This window comes from Triticum aestivum, chromosome 3D (genome assembly GCF_018294505.1).
Source record: "Triticum aestivum cultivar Chinese Spring chromosome 3D, IWGSC CS RefSeq v2.1, whole genome shotgun sequence".
In the NCBI taxonomy this organism is placed as follows: Eukaryota; Viridiplantae; Streptophyta; class Magnoliopsida; order Poales; family Poaceae; genus Triticum; species Triticum aestivum.
This window is the reverse complement of record NC_057802.1, coordinates 443,948,423-443,956,708: the sequence shown is the minus strand read 5'-3', so window position 1 is coordinate 443,956,708 and position 8,286 is coordinate 443,948,423.

Genomic DNA, 8,286 nt, shown 5'->3' with positions numbered 1-8,286 from the left:
ATCAGCATGAGCCGTCAACCAATAAAAACCATGACGAAAAGCCTTGGCCACAAGAGACTTTGAGCCGGCGTGATGGCCACAATCCCCTTCATGGATCTCACGCAAGATCTCTTGACCTTCCTCAGGGGAGACACAACGCTGAAACGCTCCTGTAACACTGCGATGATGTAACTCGCCATCGATAACAATCATTGACTTGGCCCGCCGGGTTATTTGCCTGGCCAAAGTTTCATCCTCAGGCAACTCGCCCCGGGTCATGTAAGCCAGATATGGCATTGTCCAGTCTGGTATGATATGGAGAGCCGCCACCAGTCGTGCCTTTGGGTCAGGGACAGCCAAGTCTTCCTCCGTAGGCAACTTAACCGAAGGGCTATACAGGACATCCAGGAAAGTGTTAGGCGGCACCGGCTTTCGCTGAGAGCCTAGCCGGCTTAGGGCATCAGCCGCCTCGTTCTTCCTGCGATCCATGTGCTCTACTTGGTAGCCCTGAAAGTGCCCAGCAATGGCATCAACTTCGCGGCGATAAGCCGCCATGAGCGGGTCCTTAGAGTCCCACTTGCCGAATACTTGTTGAGCCACCAAGTCTGAGTCACCGAAGCATCTTACCCGGCTCAAGCTCATTTCCTTAGCCATCCGAAGACCGTGGAGCAAGGCCTCGTACTCAGCCGCATTGTTAGTGCAAGGAAACATCAACTGTAGCACATAATGGAACTTGTCACCTTTAGGGGAAGCCAATACAACACCAGCCCCCGAGCCCTCCAACTGCCTGGACCCATCGAAGTGAATAGTCCAATATGTGTTATCCGGCTTCTGCTCAGGCACTTGTGACTCTATCCAATCATTGATGAAATCCACCAAGGCCTGAGATTTAACAGCAGTGCGTGGCACATATTTGAGACCATGAGGTCCAAGTTCGATAGCCCACTTAGCAATTCTCCCTGTGGCCTCTCTATTTTGGATGATGTCACCAAGGGGGGCAGAGCTGACCACAGTGATGGGATGACCCTGAAAATAATGCTTAAGTTTCTGGCTCGCCATGAACACACCATACACAAGCTTCTGCCAATGCGGGTACCGTTGCTTAGACTCAATGAGCACTTCGCTGACATAATAAACCGGCCGCTGAACCGGATGTTCCTTACCCGCCTCCTTGCGCTCTACCACAATAGCCACACTGACGGCTCGTGCGTTTGCCGCTACATACAGTAGCAAGGGCTCCTTATCAACCGGAGCAGCAACGACTGGGGGCTCTGCCAGCTGCTTCTTCAAATCCTCAAAGGCGGTATTAGCTGCATCATTCCAGACAAAGTTATCAGTTTTCTTCATCAACTGATATAAGGGCATGGCCTTCTCACCCAAACGGCTTATAAAACGGCTTAAAGCAGCAATGCAACCCGCCAAGCGCTGAACGTCATTTATAGACGCCGGCTTAGCCAGGGAGGTGATGGCCTTGATCTTCTCCGGGTTAGCCTCAATGCCTCTGTCAGAAACCAAGAAGCCCAAGAGTTTTCCTGCAAGAACACCAAAGACACACTTGGCCGGGTTAAGCATCATCTTATAGACCCGGAGATTATCAAAGGTTTCCCTTAAATCATCTATCAGGGTTTCCTCTTTTATGGACTTAACCACAATATCATCCACGTAAGCGTGAACATTACGCCCAATCTGTTTATGAAGATAGTTCTGTACACAACGCTGGTAAGTCGCCTGTGCACACTTGAGTCCAAAAGGCATGGATACATAGCAGAAGGCTCCAAAGGGAGTAATGAACGCCGTCTTCTCCTGGTCCTTAACTGACATCTTAATCTGATGATAACCGAAATAAGCATCCAAGAAACTTAGACGTGCACAACCTGTCGTAGCATCAATGATTTGATCAATACGGGGGAGGGCAAAAGGGTCAGCCGGACACGCCTTGTTCAAGTCCGTGTAGTCCACACACATCCGCCAGGTGCCGTTCTTCTTGAGTACGAGCACCGGGTTAGCCAACCACTCTGGGTGAAAGACTTCAACGATAAACCCGGCCGCCAAGAGCCGGGCCACCTCTTCACCAATAGCTTTCCGCCGCTCTTCATTAAATCGCCGAAGGAACTGTCTGACCGGCTTAAATTTAGGATCAACATTGAGAGTATGCTCAGCGAGTTCTCTAGGTACACCTGGCATGTCAGAAGGTTTCCATGCGAAGATGTCCCTATTCTCACGGATGAACTCGATGAGCGCGCTTTCCTATTTTGGATCCAGATTTGCACTGATGCTAAACTGCTGAGATGAGTCACCTGGAACAAAATCAACAAGTTTAGTCTCATCAGCTGATTTAAATTTCATTGCCGGCTCTTGTTCTGTAGTTGGCTTTTTCAGAGAGGTCATATCTGTCGGGTCAACATTGTCCTTGTAAGACTTCAACTCCTCTGTAGCACACACAGATTCTGCATAAGCCGCATCGCCTTCCTCACACTCCAGAGCCACTTTCCGGCTGCCGTGAACCGTAATGGTCCCATTGTGACCCGGCATCTTGAGTTGTAAATACACATAACACGGCCGTGCCATGAACTTGGCGTAAGCTGGCCGTCCAAATATAGCATGGTAGGAACTTCTTATCTTGACCACCTCAAAGGTCAATTTCTCCACCCTGTAGTTGTTTTCATCACCAAAAGCCACTTCCAATTCGATCTTGCCGACTGGATAAGCCGACTTACCAGGTACCACGCCATGGAAGATAGTGTTCGACTGGCTGAGGTTCTTATCAACCAACCCCATACGGCGAAAAGTCTCATAATAGAGGATGTTGATGCTGCTGCCTCCATCCATGAGCACCTTTGTGAATTTATATCCTCCCACTTGAGGAGCCACCACTAAGGCCAAGTGGCCCGGGTTATCCACCCGGGGAGGGTGATCCTCCCTACTCCACACTATAGGTTGCTCAGACCACCGCAAGTAGCGTGGGATCGCCGGCTAAACAGCATTCACAGCCCTCTTGTGAAGCTTCTGATCTCGCTTGCACAAACTAGTGGTAAACACATGATACTGTCCACTGCTAAGTTGCTTTGGATTGGTCTGATAACCCCCTGCTGCTGTTGATGACCCTGGCCAGACTGTTGATTAAAGCCCCCTTGACCGCTCTGAGGACCAGAATTTGAGCCGCCCCCCGGGCCATGAAAGCCGCCGGCGCCTGAGCCGCCGGCACCTGGGCCGCCGCCCGGGCCATTGTAGTTTTTAAAGGCTTTCATGATTGCACAATCCTTCCATAGATGAGTCGCTGGCTTCTCTCTAGAGCCGTGTCTCGGACAAGGCTCATTCAACAGCTGCTCCAGTGAAGGTCCTGACCCGCCGCCTCGGGGAGGGGGCCTCCCCTTGCGTCGCTGGTTATTACCTTGTGCGCTGGCGTTGGCCACAAACTCTAGGCTGCCATCTGCCTTGCGCTTGCCTCCTCCTTGGTTCCCCGGGTTAAACTGAGGACCCTTGCCATTGCCGTTCTTCTTTCCCTTCCCTGTCCTTTCATCATCTGAAGGGGGATCCTTGGTACCATCAGAATCGGCGTACTTGACAAGGGCTGCCATTAGTGTACCCATATCACTGCAGTCGCGCTTAAGCCGCCCGAGTTTCATCTTCAGGGGCACAAAACGACAATTCTGCTCCAGCATTAAAACCGCTGAGCCGGCATCCATCTTGTCTGACGAATGTATGATCTCCTTAACCCAGCGAACCCAATGTGTCGTGGACTCACCCTCCTGCTGCTTGCAGTTAGTCAAATCCACAATTGACATAGACTGCCTACAGGTATCTTTGAAGTTTTGGATGAACCGGGCCTTCAGCTCAGCCCAAGACCCAATGGAATTCGGTGGTAGCCCTTTCAACCAAGTGCGGGCAGTCCCATCTAACATCATGGTGAAATACTTGGCCATGGCCACCTCATTGACCTCCAGCAGCTCCATAGCCATCTCATAACTCTCGATCCAGGCTGCGGGTTGTAAGTCAGCTGTGTAATTAGGCACCTTCCTAGGGCCCTTGAAATCCTTAGGTAGACGTTCATTACGGATAGCTGGCACTAAACAAGGGACACCCCCGGTCCTGGTAGGGATACCCACATCAATGGAAGCCGTCGGATAAGCCGGGGGGTCTGGTAAGCCGTCAATTGCGGCACTTGCTCCGCCTCTTGCCGCGCTTGGTCTGCTGCGTAAAAGGCTCCATTATGAGCCGGGCCATGGCCAGGGGGCGGGTCATGGCGTCGGACGTTACTTGAGCCGGTTGCTGAGACCATGTGCCGGCTGTAACTCGGGCTCTGGCCTGGACGAGGGGTCGAGTGGATCCTGTCCCGGCTGTAGGAGTACGCCTCTTGCTGCGCCAGTGCTGTCTGAAGGAGTTCCCTGACCCGGAGGGTTTCAATAGCCGTCGGAGAGTCGCCGTCTACTGGTAGAGCCGCCAGGCATGCTGCCGCAGCGACCATGTTCTCCAGCGGGTTATTATAATGACCCGGGGGTATTGGCACATACTGAGGCGGGGCAGGGGCACCTGGGGAGGCCCCATCACTCGTGGTTGAGTAAGGGGTCCAGACCCGGGTGCTATGACCCCTGGAGGGTTACTAGACCCTGCACCTGGCGTGTTGAAGAGGTTGCGTGGATCGTAAACCGGAGGGAGTCGAGATTGGGCCTTTTGATGCCTCCTTCTCAGGACCTCATTGGCCGCGTTTGATCCATCGTGAGTTGGAAGGACTGCGCCTGGATCAGCTGAGTTTGGGCATCGAGAGCCGCCCTCTCCGCAGCCAGCCTGATCCCTTCCGCTGCAAGATCCTCTTTAGCCTTCACTAGATCCAATTTTAACTGTGCCACCTCCGCGTCATGCCGAGCTTGATCCGCCGGGTCAACCGTGGCGGTTAACAGGGCCGTCATCTTGTCCGTGAGATCCATTAGCACCTGAGCCGGCGAAGGCACCGGGGTTCCCGCTCCAGCAGCGGGGTTCTGAACAGGCTGCGCACCAGCCATAAAAACTCCAACCTGACTTGGCGGCTCAAATAGGTCCGGAATACTGTCACCATTGGAACAACCCATGAGCCTGCCATCCTGAAGTTGGTACAACGAGTTTGACTCATCGGTGGCCGACTCGCCGTCAGAGCCGGCGGCCCTCTCATCACCAGACCCAGCTGGATCAGAGGGCCCTCCATGGATGCATCCCACAAAAGTGCGCCTTAAGGCAGGCCGGGCCCGGGCAGGTTGTGCGCGCTGAGCCGTTTCGATGAGGTCGGCGCAGAGATCCGGCACAGGTCCCGGTTCACTAATCTTGCCAATGAAGACATGAATTCCGCCGAAGGGGACCCGGTACCCGTACTCAATTGAGCCGGCGTCGGGGCCCCAGTTTGCATCGTCGATGTAGAGCTTGCCGCGACGACTCTTGGTCATCTGGCCCACAGCGTATCCCTTGAGCCCTTCGAAGCTGCCCTTCAAGAACTCAAATCCACCGTGCGCTAGCCCCACGGTGGGCGCCAACTGTCGTGGAATTGTCACGACAGATGTCCTCGAGCTAGGACTTAGTCGTGGAGCCATCGCAACCAGGAAGCTTGAAGGGGTTAATGTGGGACGAGGGACACGAGGGTTTATACTGGTTCGGCCCCTTATGGTGAAGGTAAAAGCCTACGTCCAATTGAGATGGTATTGATTTAGGGTTACGATCACCAGGGAGCTAAACCGCTATGCCCGGCTCTCGATCAGATTGTTCTTGTCCCTAAACCGCTGCCGGGTCGTCCCTTTATATAGGGAGGCTGACACCCAGCAGCCCTCAGAGTCCCGGCCGGCTCATAAGAGCGTCCGGCTCGGACTCTCAATCATACTTGCCTTGTACTACAAGTTCTACCATAATAACAATTGTAACTACGGGCCTTAAGCCATATCCGGGTGTTAAGCCCATCTCTGGCCCACCGTCTTCAAGCTTGGCTCCGGGCTTCTGGTAATGACCATTAGAGTAACCCGGCCCCTCCTGGCGGGTGACTCTAAGGTCTATATCCTCAACAAGACCTTTGACAAGTACTTTGCCTACAAGATGTAGGAGAATAGCTCAGCCAGTGAGGATGTGCTTAGAATGTCTGAGTACTACAAATCGCTTGAATCAAGTGGGAGTTAATCTTCCAGATAAGATAGTGTCGTGGAATTGTCACGGCAGATGTCCTCGAGCTAGGACTTAGTCGTGGAACCATCGCAACCAGGAAGCTTGAAGGGGTTAATGTGGGACGAGGGACACGAGGGTTTATACTGGATCGGCCCCTTACGCTGAAGGTAAAAGCCTACGTCCAGTTGAGATGGTATTGATTTAGGGTTACGATCACCAGGGAGCTAAACCGCAATGCCCGGCTCTCGATCAGATGGTTCTTGTCCCTAAACCGCTGCCGGGTCGTCCCTTTATATAGGGAGGCTGACGCCCAGCAGCCCTCAGAGTCCCGGCCGGCTCATAAGAGCGTCCGGCTCGGACTCTCAATCATACTTGCCTTGTACTATAAGTTCTACCATAATAACAATTGTAACTACGGGCCTTAAGCCATATCCGGGTCTTAAGCCCATCTCTGGCCCACCGTCTTCAGGCTTGGCTCCGGGCTTCTGGTAATGACCATTAGAGTAACCCGGCCCCTCCTGGCGGGTGACTCTAAGGTCTATATCCTCAACATTTGGCCCCAGATTGATTTGAGCCGGCTCATGTCAATCTTCAACTCTTCCGACAGAAAAAATCTCCGGCTTACCTTTCATGTGAGGCCATAACCCGGCGTGACGTCATCCTCTGGACTCCGGATAATCCGCCGTGACGTCATCTTCCATTAAGCCCGTTTTTTACTCCACCGGATCCGCAACAGATCTTTGCTTTTACTGTCATCCTGAAAATCGAGGCGTCGTGGGGGAGATAATCACGCCACGGTCTCCTTGATTCTCGCGCCCGCTTTATGAGCTCGCCTTGTAAATAGGCCGGCCCGACGGGCTTCTCTGCCACTCTTCTTCCTCCTCGCGCCGCTGCCTCTCTCACTGAGCTCGCACTCCGCCGCCGTCGTCTCGTCTCCGGTCTTCGTCAACCTTGGCCGCTGCATCACCCTGACTCGGACCAGATAAACGGCGGCGACTCCCGCACCTCTTCAGCTCCAGTAAGTTCTCACTACCCCGTAGAGTAGATCTGCAGTAGGGTTCATCCACGTTCTTCGTGTTCGTCACCATTGCCCGCAAGTTCGGTAGTTCTCCTAGTTACTGCTCCTGCTTGATCTTAGGCCTGCATAGAACTAGTGTGGTAGTTGTTTTAAGATCCATTTCACACGCAAGTAGCCTTCCTTGTACTGCACAAGAACCTTGTTCGAACCCAAGAACTCCCTCACTTCGGTTTCTAGGTCTAGAAATTTTTTCCTTTGCCCGACCATTTTGATCCAAAAAAGTTACTGCAATATGTGAAACCTGTTTTACCACACTTAGTAAAAACTGCAACCATTGAATCTTGGCGGCTTACAATTCCGGTTTAAAGAAACCATGCGCCGTAGAATCCTCCGGCTTTAAAGAAAACCATGCTTCGTAGAATCCTCCGGCTTAACTGTGGTAAGGCCGTAGATAACCAACTTACTCTGAATGCCCCTGTGGCTTAAATAACCCACTGTACCAGAGTATATATCATTAGTCCCCTTCATAAGCCGCCACCTTAGTTTTGAACTGTAGATCTCCGGCTTATAATTAACCCGGACATTTTTCCTTTTTGTCATAGACTGCCAACCTTCACCATGCCTCCTAAGGCTCCCATCACTTGCAACTGGATGAGGTCCAACGTCACCAACGAGACCCTAGCCAATTTTGTTAAGTCCGGATATCTGCCTAAGAAAGAAGTCATGTCCTACCGTGCCCCTGACCCGTCAGAAGAGAGACCACAGCCAAAGGACGGGGAGGTAGTGATTTTTGCGGATCACATGAGCCGGGGCTTCGCACCGCCCGGCTCAAAGTTTTTTAGGGACGTGCTCAACTTCTTCGACTTCCGGCCTCAAGATATAGGCCCCAACTCAGTGTCCAACATCTGCAATTTCCAAGTCTTCTGCGAGGTTTACCTTGGAGAAGAGCCTAGTCTGCTGCTCTTCAGAGAGCTTTTTTACTTAAACCGCCAGAATGAGTGCGCCAACGGACCAAGTCTGGAGTTAGGTGGCATTTCCATCCAGCGGCGTAGGGACTGTCTTTTCCCTTACGCAGAGCCGCCGAGCCACCCCAAGGACTGGAACATGACTTGGTTCTACTGCCAAGACACGTCCCCGGCTGATGAAAGCCCGCTGCCCGTTATAGCCCCTGG